We start from the raw sequence: 16,659 nt of genomic DNA on the forward strand, positions 1-16,659 counted from the left end.
TAATAAGCTTCTCGCTTGCTAATGAGATCTGCTTCCCCAGGGAAACCACCCTCTCCCCGCTGCCCCCAGCAGTGAGTGCCCCATGGTCTGAGAAAGCAGATGCTGGGTGGGATTTCATAGCCGATTCAACTATCTTGCCTGCATGGCAACAGGACCCGGTAGGGCTTGGTAAGAGCATAAAGTGATCAGGCAATTGTCAACACTTTCACCATTGGCCAATTGGGACTGTTTACCCATTGAAGAGAATGCAGTGGTACTTGAGAAATTTCAGGGGAAAGTGAAATCAGTGGGCATTAGATGGCTGTTGTTAAATTTGAGTGACACTTTGAGAAAAGGTAGGGCTCCGAGCAGTTAAGAGCTGAGTGTGAGAGCCAGAAGTCCCCTGGAGAACATGAGGGGATCCTTGGTCTCCTGTAGCAAGAGGGTGGAGAAAGCTGAGGACCTCAGAGCAGCCAAGTTCCATGACCTTGACCTATGCCAAGGTCATGCTCTGGTTGGGCCAGACTGTCACTCTGACATTTCAGATGGGGCATCTGAGCGGAAGCACCCCCAAAATCTTAAATCCCAAGATTGCCTTGAATGCTCTGGGCTTGCAGAGGGTGGTCCGGTCTTCCCTACTAAGGGCTAAAGCTCCCCTATTCTTTGAAGAAATGCAGAGGTCTCTACTCTGCAAGACAGCGTGCTGCCCCTCCAGGATCTCCCCCACCTCCCCTTCCGGCCAATAGACTTGTAGTCAGGGGTCAAGTCACAACATAACTGGGCCAGAGAAGTGTTGCGTTTGATAAGGAAGGAAAGGAGCTCTAGCTCAAAGGAGCTCTGGGACCTGTGGCCCGCAGGCACTGGCAGGTGCCAGCGAGCCCAGGTGGGACAGGATTCTGAAGGGGCTCTGTCCAAGATCACATGGCAGGGAGGGATGAGGGGCAGGGGGAAGCATATAGATTAGAATAGGGTGATAAACTTATCAATATAGAATTCAGTATCCTAGCAAGAGCTACAAAAGATGGGGCAGAATGCTTCTGAGATGGGTTCTAGAAGTGTGAACAAAGGAATGCCCTGTCATACTCTTAGAAATGCCCAGACTTCCGCGTTAGATGGTAGAAAAGGTTATGAATGGGTTCCGCGGCGTGGGTATGCTGGAGTGAGTGTAAGGGCCAAAGGACAGTAGAGGACCATGCTCAGTGGGAGGCCCCAACAGAGACAGAGCTTAGGAATGTGCTGGTTAGAGGAGCACTGGGTGTCACTGAGGGCAGATGACAGCTGGCCTCCATAGGCCAGGGCTGCTGGCAGGAGAGGCACTCAGCAGCGATGGGGCCAGGGCACCCAACCACAGAGGTCAACTGTGATCTTTCCCCATCAGAAGCAAGGCGGTGAGTGGTCAGGTCAGCATGGCAGCTCTCGTGGCCTGGCTCATAGAGAGGCAAAGAGCCGGTCCACAGGAGAAGGTGTTCCCCAGGGACAAAATGGATGGGTAGCCAGCAGGAGAGCTATTCGATCGGTTCAAAGAAATCAAGAATGGATAATCCGGAGCCTGAGGATAAACCTCCCAATTAAAAAAAAAAATCATGATTCTTCGCCTAGTTTCTGGATGTGAGCCAGCTTTCAGGGCAGGAACCCAGTGACTAAAGGAGGGTCAAGCCCCCAGGATCAGCCTCTGACACCAGAGCAAGAATATCTAGTAATTATCATCCCAGTTCTTCCCCCAGAAGGTACAATGGAGAAATAGTGTACCCAAGCAAACCGAGGACCGTTGGATGGGGTCTGACTTGATATTGATAGGCTGAGATCTGATGTATCATGGTGGCCTTCCATTAGAGTGGGGGCGTGTAGGGCTGGCTGATCAGTGGAACGCTGGCCCCCATCTGGCTTACAGTGGACCCAGCCAATTCATAGACTCACCCAGGAGTCATGTCCCTACTCCCCCAATGTGTTAGAGGAATAGACTTAGTAGTTGTCACACCTCCCTCATCGACTCTTTGGCCAGTAGGTCAGGGCTTTTTGTAGTGGGGCAGGCCAAGAGGAAGTCTCTGAAACTGCCCTCTGCCCCCTTCCAATGTAGTAAACATAAAATTATATTGCTTACGAGGGCGGGGCAGAGAGGCAGCAGATATCTGAGTTGCCCTTTAAAACCTAAAGGAAGGCTCCAAGGGTAGTGGTCTTCAATACAGCTTCGTTGAACTGACCAGTTGGAACCCTGAAAAACAAGACAGATCCTAAAGTATAGACCATGAACTATTGCAAGCCCAGACAGGTAGTGGTCAAAATTACAGTCGCCGTGCCAAACGTGGTATCCTTGTTAGTGAAAACCATCATGACCTTGGTGGGTGGTCTTTGGCCATTGATCTGGTAAATGCATTATTTTCCATCGCCGTCGGAAGAGAGGATCGAAACCAGCTTGCCTTCAGTTGGAATGGATAACAGTATTCATTGACGGTCTTGCCCCAGCAATAGAACTCTCCGGCCCTCTGCCTAAAAACAGGCCCGAAAGATCTAGATTGGCTGGACATCCTACAGAATAGCTCATGGGTCTGCTGTATCAATAACCTCATTCCAATCAGAATGAATGGGCAAGAAGTGGCAAGTATATTGTGGTCTTAGGAAGATCCATGCACTCCAGCAGGTTGGAGGGTAGCCCCATTAAGTTTCAGGGGCCTCTCATATCGGTAAAAATTGGGGGATCTGCTGTGCTCTGGGGCATTCCAGGACAACCAAAGTAAAGGAAACAGTGGCATCTTGGGCCTCCAACCTCAAAGAAGGAAGCACAATGCTTGTTAGATCTCTTTGGGTTCTGAAAGCAGAGTTCCCATGTAGGAAAACCCTGAACCACATATCAGAAGAAATGAAATACTGCCAGCTTTAAGACTGTCCAGACCAGGAAAGGGCTTTGCAGCAGATCCAAGCTGTGGTATGAGAGGGGCTAGCTTGGGCTCTATGACCCAGAAGACCCTATGATATCGGAGTGTCAGTATTAGATAGAGATGTCATGGGGCGCCTGGGTGGCTCAGTGGGTTAAAGCTTCTGCCTTTGGCTCGGATCATGATCCCGGAGTCCTGGGATCGAGCCCCATGTCAGGCTCTCTGCTCAGGGGGAGCCTGCTTCCTCCTCTCTCTCTCTTCCTGCCTCTCTGCCTACTTGTGATCTCTGTCTGTCAAATAAATAAACAAAATCTTTTAAAAAAAGAAAAAGACGTCATGTAGAGCTTTTGGCAAACCCCAAAGAGGGATTAGAATGCAGAGCCTTAAGGTTTCGTCACAGGCCATGCCATGTGGAAAATTGCAAATCTTTTGAAAAGCACCTCCTGGCGTGCTAGGTATGGGTTTTGGTAGAGACGGTCGGCCTGAATGGCCATGGGACACTGTGGAAATGCAGCTGTGACCACCTAACTCAGTCCATGCAGGCTGCTATAACCAAATACCATAAACTGGATAGTTTATAAACAGAAAAATATGCATTTCTCACAGTTCTAGGGGCTGGGAAGTCTAGTTCAAGATCATGGCACCAGCAAGGTTGATGAGGGCCCTCTTTGTGGTTCAGAGCTGACACCCTCTTCCTGTGTCCCCGTGTGATGGAAGGGGCTAGATCCCTCCTGAGTGTCTTTTATAAAGCACTGGTCTCTTTCATGGGGCTTCATCCTTATGACTTACAGGTCTCCTCAAGGCCTCAACCCCAGATCTGGCTGATCTTAGGGGTTGGGACTTCAATATATGAAGTTTGGGGGTTGGGGGACACAAACATCAGAACATAGCACTGCCTGTCATAAACTGAGTTCTGTCAGACCCACCGAGTCACAAGGTCACATGGACCTAGCAGCAGCCATCATAAGACAGAAGTGATGTGTCTAGGACCAAGCGAGGACAGGACAAGAGGCCACACACAAGACACGTGAGCATACAACCCAGGCTCTCTGCTTATTCATCCCTGTTGCACCAGCACCTCTCTTTGTCTCACACCTATAGCCACATTGTGGGGAATGTGATCGGCTCATGAAAGAAGGAATAGCCAGAGCTTGGTTCACTGGGGTATTAGCTTGGCGTGTGGAAGCAAGTAAAAAAAATGTGTAAGGTCTACAGGGCAGCCCCACCCAGGGGTGGCCTTGAGACATGGCGGGTGAAGGAAATCCCCCCCAGTGGGTAGAGCTCTGAGCAATGCACTTGGTTGTCCACTTTGGTAGAAAAAGAAGGACTCATGGGCCCAGAAGGAAACCAATTAGAAGGAAGGAGAGGGCTGGGAGGCAGTCATGGGGATGGGACTTGGATCAAAGCGTGAGCCTTGCTCTCTCATGTGTGGACATTCATTGGAGAGCATCCGTCATGGAAAGGGGACTAAACAAATAAGCCAACAGAATGACTTAGCCAAGGGACATTAACCAGCTTTGGTCATTGGCCTCTTCTCTACTGGCACAAAGAGTACAGAAAAGGAGTAGTCTTGGTTGCAGGGATGGAGGCTACGGAATGTCTAACACACGGACGGCCACTCACAAAGCTGATCGAGCTGTAGCTGCCAAGTGCAGCCTTCCAGAGCCTAACACTAAGTCCCAAACCTGCCACCATTCCTTGAGGACACCAACTGGTCACCTCATGGCAAGTTGCCCCCAGTGGATCCCTTTCATTCCCGGAAGGAGCAGCAATTCATTTTGTTAGGAATGAACACATATTCTGGGTACAGTCTTGTTTTTCCTACCCACAGGGCCTGAGCCAGGCTACCCTCCAAGGACTTACAGATGCTCCAGCACAGGACCCCACAAAACATGTCAGCAAAGGAGGTGAGAAGGTGGGCCCGCGGCTATGGGATAGGTCATATCACTCATGACAGTGAGTGTGTCAATCAGATAGAGGAATATGCCAAATCAGATGGGCCATTTTACAAAGATGTGGTCCTCCTCTTGAGAGCAAAGCATATACAATACATCAACAATAGTTTGACATGGGTCTACCCCTAGAGGGAAATGACCATTTCCCCCAAAGATGTCCATGTCCTAATTCCAAGAGCCTGTATGTATGTTCCCTTGTATGGCAAATGGGATTTTGCAGACATGATTAAGTTGACCTTGAGATGAGGTGAATATCCTGCATTATCTAGGTGGGCCCAACATCCTTATAAGTGAAAGAGGGAGGCAGAAGAATGTCAGAGTGATCCAGGGTGAGAAAGACTTGACCAGCCATTGCCAGCTTAGAAGATAGAAGGGAGCCGTGAGACAAGGAAAGTAACCAGACTCCAGGATCTAGAAAAGACGAGGAAATGGATTCTCCCCTAGAGCTTCCAGAAGAAACACAGACCAGCCTAGACCTTGATTGTTAGCTCAGTGGGACCCATTCCCGACATCTGACATCCTAAACTATACATAAGATGACAAATTTATGTTGTTCTCAACTCACCAAGTTCCTCGTAATTTGCTACAATAGCAATCTGAAACTAGTCAACTAAATTAAAGGCAGGATGGGTTTGGAAGCCAAGGAGTGGAAGTAAGGGGGTCCTGTTTGCTCCTGGTCACCTACGTGGGGAATTTGGGCCACCCATTCCCACAACCCTGGATTCTAAGGGTTTAGAGATCCTGGTTCCAATGGGGAATGCTTCTGCCAATAACATGGGAAGAGTTTCATGAGCTCTTGAAGCTGTGGACGCTGCCTGGGCACTTTAAGGTCCTTGGGCCAAGGGACCAGCAAGCAGGAAGAGTCCCCATCTTGGCAGGGGTTAAGGACCCTGGTCATCAGAAAGAGGTAGTTGTGAGATACACACACACACACACACACACACACACACGGGGTAGGAAGAAACATATTTGGTGTCTGGTTAATTAATCTGTGTGGATGCCTCTTGGTACCTTCCCCTATTGTGACTGTAAGTGGAGAAGCACAACAGCTCTGGCCTGAGCTCATGTTGGCCAGGGTCTCAGACCCCTCAGGGATGAAGGTCTGGTTATTCCACCAGATAAGCCCCTGAGGCCAGGATGGTCATGAGCTGAGGGTGAAATTCAGAATAGATAACCAAGGTGAGAGAGAGCGAGTATCAGCTGTTGCCTCAAACCCACTGCAGCAACGGGGGGTTGTCGTTAATCCCACTAAACTTCCTTTTCTCTCCCTGAGGGAGAGGCACGCCAGCATCCTGGGGGGGTCTACCCCCTGAACATCCATGAAGAAGTAGAGCCTGGTCATACAAGTGATGGACTGTGTTGGACGCTGTGGTCCACCACAGTAATGGTGGTCAGTAATGAAGGATTTCTCTCCCCAGCTTTGGGGGCTGTCATCTGCAGAGAGCATCAGCCATCAGCTCCCTTCAGAGACGGCCTGGGTGGAGAGTGCCGCCTTGCTCAAGGTAACACCCCCATCCAATATGGCGACACAAATGCCCAGCATGTTTGCTTCAAAAGAGGGACCATTCTGTACTCCTTGTGAGGTCAAACACGGCTGCTGTTGAGACTGTACGAGAGCTCAGCTTCTCCCTCTGCCCACTCCTCCCTTGCTCTCTCTTTCACAAACATCGGTGTGAAGCCAGGAGGACCGCCGCTATGGGCATCCAGATGAAAGGCGATGGTAGCTGGACAGAGGCGGCAACAGAGGAACGTGTGTGGGTCTGGGGGAGTGACTGGACAGACCGTGGTGAAGGGCTGGAGGTGAGCGATGAACAAGAGGGTAAGGAAGGCGGCAGATCCCGCAGGACTCCTGGCTTCCAGGGTGAGATGGGGCCACTGAGGAAGCGGCCAGGCCTGGAGGGGGGCAAGATCAGGAGTGGGAGTCAGGACGTGCTGAGTCCGAGGAACCCGTGAGACATCCCGGGGGAGGCATCGGGCAGGAGGCGGGACCTGGCAGGTGTAGATCTGAGGGTGTTTGACACTGCAGAGCTGAATGAGATTATGCGGGGAGCAAGTGTGAGAAGAGAAGGAGGCCTGGGAAGGGCCAGGTAGAGGAGAATGAGCCAGCAAACCAAACTGAGAAGCAGTGGGCTGAGTCGGAGGATGGGGAACGGGTGTGAGTACTGCTCTGTAGATGTCAAGTGCCCTGGGGTTGGGTGGGGGTCGCAAGGTCATACAGCAGATACTACTGCCCGTAGAGTCCCCATGACCTAGAAAGACCACAGTCTATTTCTCTCTCACTGTACAGGTCCTGCATGGGTCAGCAGGGACTCAGCTCATCATGGTCAACCGGGCACCAGGTTGAAGGAGGCTCTGTCTCTAAATAAGCCTCCACAATCTCCCAGGCAGGGAAGGGAAGTCATGCTGCCTCCTTAGGTCTGTGTCACTCATAAAAGCTGGCAAAGTGAGTTGCATGGCTCCGCCTAACTTCAGAGGAGGCAGGGAAGGACAGAGCCATCCTGGAGTCCACAGACGGAGAGAGCAGGGAGCTGTTGGTCCCACTACCATCCAACACAGTGAGGAATGGTAGTTGAACCACATGCCGCGGAGGGGGGGAAACTGAATGAGGGGATGTAGGTCCTGGGTGACCCGAGAAAGACGGGACTTTGGAGACTTGAAGGGACTAAAGGGTGGAAGGTGACTGGGATTGGTTCTAGGCAGGACTGGAGGTGTGGAGGAGACAGGAAGTGCCGACCACTCTTTCCATCACATCCGCTGGGATGAGTGGAGGGAGGCAGGGAAGGGGCTGGAAAGGGATGCCTGGAACAGTTAGAGTTCTGTTCGCTTGTTTCATGGAATACAACTTGAACGTGTGTTAAGGCTGATGGAAAGGATCCCTTGCAAGGGGGAGGTTAACTATGCAAGGGGAAGACAGGATGTGCTGGTGCAGGGGTAAGAGGAGATACGGTCTCTATGTGCCGATGCATCTGAGACCCTTGGATTTTCTTTTTTTTTTTTTAATTTATTTTTATTTGTTTATTTACAGCATAACAGTGTTCATTGTTTTGGCATCACACCCAGTGCTCCATGCAGTACGTGCCCTCCCTATTATCCACCACCTGGTTCCTCAACCTCCCACCCCCCCCCCCCCACCGCCCCTTCATAACCCTCTGGTTGTTTTTCAGAGTCCATAGTCTCTCATGGTTCATCTCCCCTTCCAGTTTCCCTCAACTCCCTCTCCTCTCCATCTCCCCATGTCCTCCATGTTATTTGTTATGCTCCACAAATAAGTGAGACCATATGATACTTGACTCTCTCTGCTTGACTTATTTCGCTCAGCATAATTTCTTCCAGTCCCATCCATGTTGCTACAAAAGTTGGGTATTCGTCCTTTCTGATGGAGGCATAATACTCCATTGTGTATATGTACCACATCTTCCTTATTCATTCATCCGTTGAAGGGCATCTTGGTTCTTTCCACAGTTTGGCGACCGTAGCCATTGCTGCAATAAACATTGGGGTACAAATGGCCCTTCTTTTCACTACATCTGGGAGATTCAAATTAAAACCACATTGAGATACCACCTAACACCAGTTAGAATGGCCAAAATTAGCAAGACAGGAAACAACGTGTGCTGGAGAGGATGTGGAGAAAGGGGAACCCTCTTACACTGTTGGTGGGAATGCAAGTTAGTGCAGCCACTTTGGAGAACAGTGTGGAGATTCCTGAAGAAATTAAGAATAGAGCTTCCCTATGACCCTGCAATTGCACTGCTGGGTATTTACCCCAAAGACCCTTGGATTTTCTGCCCAAACAGCCCTGAGCTTCCTGCCGGGGCCTGCCTGGGGATCTTCCTCAGGTCCGTTGTCCTGAGGGCGGACAGCACCCACCCGTGTGTGTACTCCCAGGTACATGGGGTGGCCAACAGGCGGCCATTTGTGGGGTGTAAGCATACAGTATGAATGAAGCCCCCCAATTTTCTGGGGCAGAGCCAAGCGAGGTGAGAGGAGCAGTGGGCCCGGGCCAGCTCTTCCCAGTTGCCACCTTCCAGCACAGGACTCCAGAGAATCCAAGAAGTCCAGACTGAACCCATTATGCAGGTCATTATGCAAGTGTATCTGTATACATATACCATTGACCTTTGAACAATATGGGGGGAGGAGTGCTGATGACCTCCCCCACTGGCAGTTAAAAACCCATGTATCACTCTGCCCTGCAAATAACCTATTGTTCACCAGGAGTCTTACCAATGACGTAAATAATTAATACATATCATGCATGTTATCTGTACTAATATACAGTATTCTTATAATAAAGTCAGCTGATAAAAAAGGAAAATACTAAGACTATCATAAGGAAGAGAAAACACATTTACTATACTGTAAAAAAAATCCGCTGTCGGGGCACCTAGGTGGCTCAGTGGGTTAAGCCTCTGCCTTCAGCTCGGGTCATGATCTCAGGGTCCTGGGATCGAGCCCTGCATCAGGCTCTCTGCTCAGAGAGGAGCCTGCTTCCCCCTCTCTCTCTGCCTGCCTCTCTGCCTACTTGTGATCCCTCTCTCTCTCTCTGTGTCAAATAAATAAATAAATAATCTTAAAAAAAAAAACCCGCTATCAGTGGATGTGTGCAGTTCAAACCCATGTTGTTCAAGTCATTTAAGGGCCAACTCTATAGGCATTCCCACACAAATTAGATTGGGAGCATATGCACACACAGACACACACACAGACACATACAAGGGTACAGTTTGTACCGGTCAGCTTCTGCTGTGTGACAAAGAAACACAGAAGTCTCAGCGGTGTACAACAAAAGGAATTTATTTCTCATGCAACTGTGGTGGTTCTGGCAGCCCCACCCCACGCCGCTCATTCTGGGGCTCAGTCTGGAGGATCAGCATTTCTTCCTACCACAATGGCGGGAGCTCAAGAGGCAAGCTCAGCCATGGGAGTCTATTTCAAGTCTCTGCTCATGCCACATCAGCTAACTTCCCTTTGGTGAAGCTCAGTATCAGAGAGAGGAAAAGTACGTTCTGCCAAGCCTGATGCCGTAGCAAGTGTATGGATGTCTGAAGCTACTACAGGGCAGGGAAAAATTGGAATCAATAATTTAACCTATCATATACCAAAATGAGGTTCCCTAGGAGGAGAATGAAGTTGCTGGAGGGAGGGGGGGAGTAATTTGCAATTAATTCTAAGTACTGAAAGAATAGATGTTTTTGTTTTGTTTGTTTGTTTGTTTTTTACAACTTACATGGGTTCCCATATTCCTGGTATAATAAAGCAAAAATAAGAAGACCTCAATTCTCTCCAATTCCAAGCAAAAGCCTAATATGAAATTTTTACTAGCTGATTCCCCTGGAAGACTGGCTAGCCGTCTTTAAACAGCAAATTCTATTTTAGATCCCAACCTCAAACTATAAGCAAAAGTTAATTATAAAAGGATAAGGGACCTAAGTGTAAAAAAAGACATGTAAAACATCATAGGGAGATCATATTTTGAAATACATCAAGATGGCTTTTCTTTTTGTAGTTCCTTGGGTGACCTTCCAGCTTTTCAGCCAGAGGCTTGCATCGCCTCTAGGCTCTAAGCGAGGAAGGTGGAAGAAGGGAGAGGAGAAGGGGGGCGGGGAGGAGAAAGGGAGGAAAGGAGGGAGGGTTGAGAGGGAGGAAAGGGAGGAAGGAGCTGGGGAGAGGGAGGAGGGGGGAAAGAGGGGAAGGGGGAAGAGAGGAAAGGAGACAGGACAGGAAGGAGGGAAAAGGTGGGAGGGAGGAGGGAAGGAGTCATCCACACAAACACCTGCCAGGCAATGCCCTTGTCCAAAAGCAGCCTGGTGGTAGGTAGGAGGTGAGAGGTAGGAGGTGGGAGGTGGAGTATTTCCTTCCCTCCTACATCCATTGACATTGAGGTGGTCAGAAACTACTGTTTTCAGCAAATGCATCAAAGACCCAATTCCAGCAGGAGAGGCCCCTTGGGGCCCTTGGCTTATAAGACACAGAAGAACAGGCTGAGGGAGGGGGTGGGGAAGGAGGCGGAGGCCCAGTGTGGATCAAAGGAGTGACAAGGGAGGGCACCCACCACACCCCGTAATGTGACAAAAGTGAGGGGCAAAAACAAAATGCAAGAAGACACACATGTCGGATATCATTTGTGTAAAAGTTTAAAACCAACACAAATGGTATCATTGTTTATAAATACATTCATATGTTGCAAAAAGTATAAAAATGTGCTCAGGAATGTTGCAACTTCTGGGTGGCAATTAGAAGAGGGGAGAAGGGAGGGATTCCAACTGGTCTGTATCATTTCCTTTGATTTTTAAAAGGGGAATTGAAGCAAATATTCAAAATGTTAACATTTATTGTGTCTGGGTAGTGGCTATAGGGGTGTCTGTTAAATTTTCTCTATTTTGAAATACACAGCATGGGAGAGAGAGGCTATGGATTAGCACGAATGGTTTGATGCCCTAGTTTGAAAACTATGTACACATGGGTACATTTGCATGTGTGTGCACGTGTCTCTGTGCCTGTGGTTCTACGGGACTCTGTATCTGTGCACATTAGGTGTGTGTGTGGCCCTTTGTGTGCACCACTGTGTATGAGCGCGCGTGCGTCTGTATATCTATGCGCCTGTGTTTCTGTGATCTCACGTGTCTGTGCAGTTGTGTCTGCGGTTGTGTTTGTGTGTGTCTTTGAGTGTGCATATCTGTGTGAGTCTGTGTGACTGTGTGTGCCTGTGTGTGTTTGTGCCATCTTTGTGTGTACACATGGGAGAAAGACTGGCTGGATGAACACCAAACACCAAGTCATTGACACATTCCTCTCTGGGAAAAGGAAATAGGATTTTTGTTTCCCCTTCAAACATTTTTCCTGTTTGTGTGTGTGTGTGCGTGTGCGTGTGTGTGTGTGTGGTACGCATGCACACACGTGCAGTTTTTTTAAATGATAATGTATTCTTTATTAAAATTTCAAAATACTTTGAAAAAAGCAGTGAAGACTTTCACAGTTTGAAAAATGAAAAGAATTTACCAGCGAATCGCTGATGCCCTCCAGGGTTCCTCTTTGCTCCCTGGGCCCCAACCTGGTGGGGTGGATTCCATCTCTCCCTGAGGGTCCCCGAGGACAGAAGAGCCTGAAGACACTTCCCAGCTCCACCCCAGGGGCATGGCCCAAAGCGCGATGAAATTTCTCTGAAGTCTTGTGTCTTATCTTTACATGTTGGGCAACGTCTACATTCTCCTCTTCAATGTATACATGTTTATCTTAATTATACAATCACGAGGTTTTAACCCCCGAATCTTGGGGTCCAGGAGCCATTCAGGGGGACTCCCTCTGGCTCACCTTCCCCAGGTCGTATGCACCCCCTGTGTGTGCATGCCTAGCCAGCTGTAACCGGAGTCAAGGTGAAGGGTATAACCGCGGTCTGTGGTCTAGACCAGAGGCTCTTGGAAAGTCAGGGGGAAGAAGCAGCGAACCATCGTCATTTCAAGAGCACTGACAATGGGCTGGGCCAAGTTCTTGCTCTCTTGAGGATACTGAGACTCACAGAGGTTAAGCCCAAGGTCACCCAGTTGGACTCAGACTTCCAAGTTCATGCGGTGCACAGACCCGAGGAGATGGAACCAACTGTGACAAGGAAGAGGGTGGGTGTGCGGAGCTTTGGCCTGAGGGAGGAGCCCCGGGGCAGGGTCTCTGCTCTCCTCACTGTCTCAGCTCTGTTTTACCCTTGGACCTGTGCAAGTGCTGCTGGAAGGCCCTTTGTGTTGTGAGCCCAAGGCCACTTCAGTGGCCCCTTGGAGCCAGACTGGCAGCCACACAAAGTCATTCAGGGGCAAGATTTGGCATTTAAGTCTGTTCTCTCAGGGTTACAGACTACGCTTACATGGATTGAGCGACCTGGAGAAGCCTGGAGAGAGTCTCACTGGCCCCTAGGACGGTCGCAGCTTTCTAGAAATCTTTTCCGTGTGTTGCACAGGGAGAGCGGTCCTGGGAGCTGCTTTCGTGCTTCTTCCCAACATTGGATGCCAGGCCTGTGTGGAGATCCATTGTCCTACCCAGCTGCGGGCGCAGCTCAGGGAGCAGGAACAGCCTCATCCCCCATGTCCTAATGGCCTACTGGGAGTAGGGACTTTACTAATGAAAATGGCCTCAGGCCACCTGCTCTGCCAGGCCACCTCCCTGTTTGGGTCTGGTGTCTCCTGGGACCCAAGGAGGATTCGGAGTGGCATGGCTGTTTCCAGATCCCCTGAAAGTGCAATTGGGGCTTGGGGCCTCTCATCACTCTTCAGCTTCTACCTTCCCTCCAGCTCAGCGTTCGGTGGGCATCAGCCCCCAGAACCAAGTCCATTCTCTCCCCCTTCCCCCTGGACTGTGCCCAGGGTCCACCTTCCTCCCCAGGACTCGGGGCAGCAGCACTGGCCTCACAGGACAAGGGCTAAACCTGATTGGTCCAAGCTAATCCCCTTCCCAGGGACTGGCTTTTGAGTCAGCCAATGGGATCATTTCCCTGTTCTCCATGCGTGCACAAGCAGGTGCCAAGCCTGGAGCTACAGGAACCTCGAGACCAGAGCGGAACGGCAGTGCAGACAGGCCAACGTGTGGAGGACCACAGAGGAGAGTGGAGGGAGCCTGGGTCTTTGAATACACTGCTAAGCCACTCAGAGTCCAGTTGCCATTACGTGAGAACCCGTTTTCCCCAACTTGAAGGTTCGGTTATTTGCACTCATGTTCACATAGACACATCTGGTGAAAATTTCCCTTGGAAAAAAGGCTCAGAGTGTTGAGCAACTTGGGGGCGGGGGGAGGAGGGTCTCCTGGTCCCCCAAGAATGCCTAGTCAGGAGATCTCAGTCTTGCCTCGTTACTGTCCCCATTCCCGGCCTTCCCCACCCCCACCCCACCCCCTACTCCCCCACCCCCTCACCCCTACCCCCTCCCACACCCATGCTAGGGAAAGCAGGCTGGTTCGGGGCTGAGCAGACCACTAGGACTACTGCAGAAAGCAGGAAGGATGAGGTGGTCTGTAGCACCCAGAGGCAGTCCCTGCTCTCTGTCCCACCAGAAACTGTAAGTGCCCCTGAGCCTAGTGCTGGGGACTGGCCAGAGTTCCGTGAGAGCTGGGTGGTCCCATTTTATTCACTTCAAGGACAGGCAGGGGGGCAATCCCCCAACACACACCCTGCCACACACACACCCTCAACCACCACCCTAGGATAGGTTTGGACTGCTGCTCTCCAGGGAGTGGGTCCCCAGATGACAGTCATACGTTTCATCTGTCCAGGGTCTCTGAGGTCCTAACCTGTAGGGATTTCTGGGGTGGAGGCCACGTGGATGTGAGACTGATGTGTGAACCAGGCGGGCTCCATCCTATCCTGGTCAGGGGCAGGCCATCTCTGAGCCTCCATGCGGGCACAGACCTAGGAGGGCCAGGCTTTCAGCCTAGGAGGCCAGGGGCTGGGGGAGGTGACAGCCCTGTCACCCTCCTCCCCGGGTGGGGTAGGGAGTGGGGAGCAGGCAGCTGCTGTGCCTCAGCCCTTTCATCTGCTGTCTGTCTGATCACAGCCTTCCTGAGCAGGCTGAGTTAGTCTAGCCAACTCTGGGATCTCATTACGAGCTCATTTTACTTTCCTTACTGAGGTCCTCATTGCTAACCATTCTCGGCAAATGGCAACGACAGGAACATCTGGAGACTGAGGTCTTGTCTGTAGCACCTGGATGCAGGGCCCAGCGCCCACACCGTGAGCACCTGCAGAGGGGCCCCAGAGCAAACACAGGTTCGCGCCTGTTTTTTAAGATATGAACCATAATGGCTTAAGCTCTAGTCCAATCTATTGATAAAGCCAGTTACAGTTCTGGTTAGACTCCCATCCAATTTTGTTCCTCGGACCACAGCAAGAAACAAGATGTATTTTACAAGATGTTTCAATATGTTTTCAGTCCTAATTACACATCTTCAATTAAAAAAAAAAAGCCTCACTGTTTTATGATATAGCACAGATCATTAAATGCCTATCACAACCCATGCCCAAGTCTTTCAATGCAAAAGATGGTTGACATTTAACCAGGAACTTTTAAAACACTTGAGAATAAATTATGACCCAAACTTACTCTTCTTAATGACACGTATAAAGTTCAGCTCTTTCATAAAAGGATTCAGGAATACGAAAACAAAGTTCCCAGCAATATTAAGGAAATAAAGGTCCTGCAAAATGGCCAGTTCTTGTTTCGATTAAGTTGTGCCTTTTTAATATAGCTGGTATAAAGTGAAACCCTTAAAAAAACATGTAGGAATTTAAAATAAAGTGGAACATCCTATTTTCAGGGTCACCAGCACCACAGTGAGATTTTGTCTCTTAAACAATGACACTTAGTATCTCTGTAGTTCCATGAATACTTTTGAAGTGTCATATTAAAACCAATCTCATGGCCTTGAGGCAAAGAGAAGCAATTAGTCTTGGAGTTGTGAATAAATAAAAATCCATTTATACACCCGTCCTTGACATGTACCTTGCAAATCTTAGAAACTTCATCTAGTGGGAAAAGAAATGTTAAATCATGAATACCAATACTAATCACATCACCATGTGGCTTCCTAAAACAGTTTGGTTTATACCAATCTTTTAAGTATGAATTTATATGTATATATTCACCCATGTTGAGCACAAAACAAAGCCATCCTCGCTGGCACCTAGGAGAGGGTGGGGGAGGAGTGAGGGATGCTAGGGGCCCCAAGGGCCATGACAAGTAGGTTTCCAGTGGGTCTGCTCCTCAGACAGGAGCCTGGTGCGTTTTTCCTCCTGCTCCCCTTTCCCTCAAACACTCAAAGGCCTGGAAATGGGGTAGGCTCGGTCCGGAAGAACTTTGGGGTAGGTGTCCACACCCTGCTCCATTTGGGGTCCCAGCCCTGTATTTAAGGGAGGACTCAGGAGGTCTAAGTATTTGGAAACTTGCTTCACTTCTAAATTGGGTGCATTCCTTCTGTGCTGCATGGGGTGAGTGTGGATGGGGGCTTTGCTTTTTCCTAGCCCCTCATAGCGCCCAGAGTGACTGGGGCAGTCGGCCACCTAGCAGAGCAGACCTCCCGGGCCTGGGCTGGCCTGGCCACAGTGTAGAGAGCGGAGAGCCGTGCTGTCAGGTCGGAGCTCAGAGCCAGAAGCCCGGAGGCGCCAGGGCGTTGGGGAGCCGAGTGGGCAGCCTGTGGGCCGCGCTGGAGCTGCTGCACAGATCCCTGACCTACTTCTAGGCCCCCTTTCTGTTCTAGGAGCAGCTAAAAATCCATAAATTAAGGAAATTAACTGATGGGGCCTGCGGCATCTTTGTAAGCTATTTAAATCTATAAATTTACAACATCTTCTGCATATATCAAGTAATTGAACTAACTGCAGGGATGTAACTTTAATGAGAAAATTTCCCCCTTCTCCTGTAGTTCGAGCTCTAAAATAAATAAATAAATAAAGCCTTCCCTCAGGAGGAAAGTTTCTGCTTATTCCCGCGTGGAGAAGTTACAGAAGCGCTGTCCAGTCGCTCTTTCCACGCGCGAGGTGCCCTAATGAAGGCAAGCAGGTCCTGACTTGGTGCTTCTGCCACCAGCGCCCCTCACCACCAAATCCTCCCCCCTCCCACCCCCGCCCAGCCCCGGGTCCGCCTGGAGCGCCCCCGACCCCGCGTGATCGAAGCCGCTAGAGGGCGTCTAGGTCCGGCTGGAGTTCGGGGTGGGGGCTCCCGCGCCGCTCCCGGCGGGAGCGCACCCGCCCTCCAGCCGGAGTCAGCCTCTGGCCCGGGCGTCCCCGGAGCCGGATGGGGGCGCAGTGCAGGCCAGGCGCACTGGAGACTCCGCGCTCGGTTTCCTAGGAGTCGGGAAATGGAGTTGGGGAGGGGGTG

Source organism: Meles meles, chromosome 19 (assembly GCF_922984935.1).
Source record: "Meles meles chromosome 19, mMelMel3.1 paternal haplotype, whole genome shotgun sequence".
In the NCBI taxonomy this organism is placed as follows: domain Eukaryota; kingdom Metazoa; phylum Chordata; class Mammalia; order Carnivora; family Mustelidae; genus Meles; species Meles meles.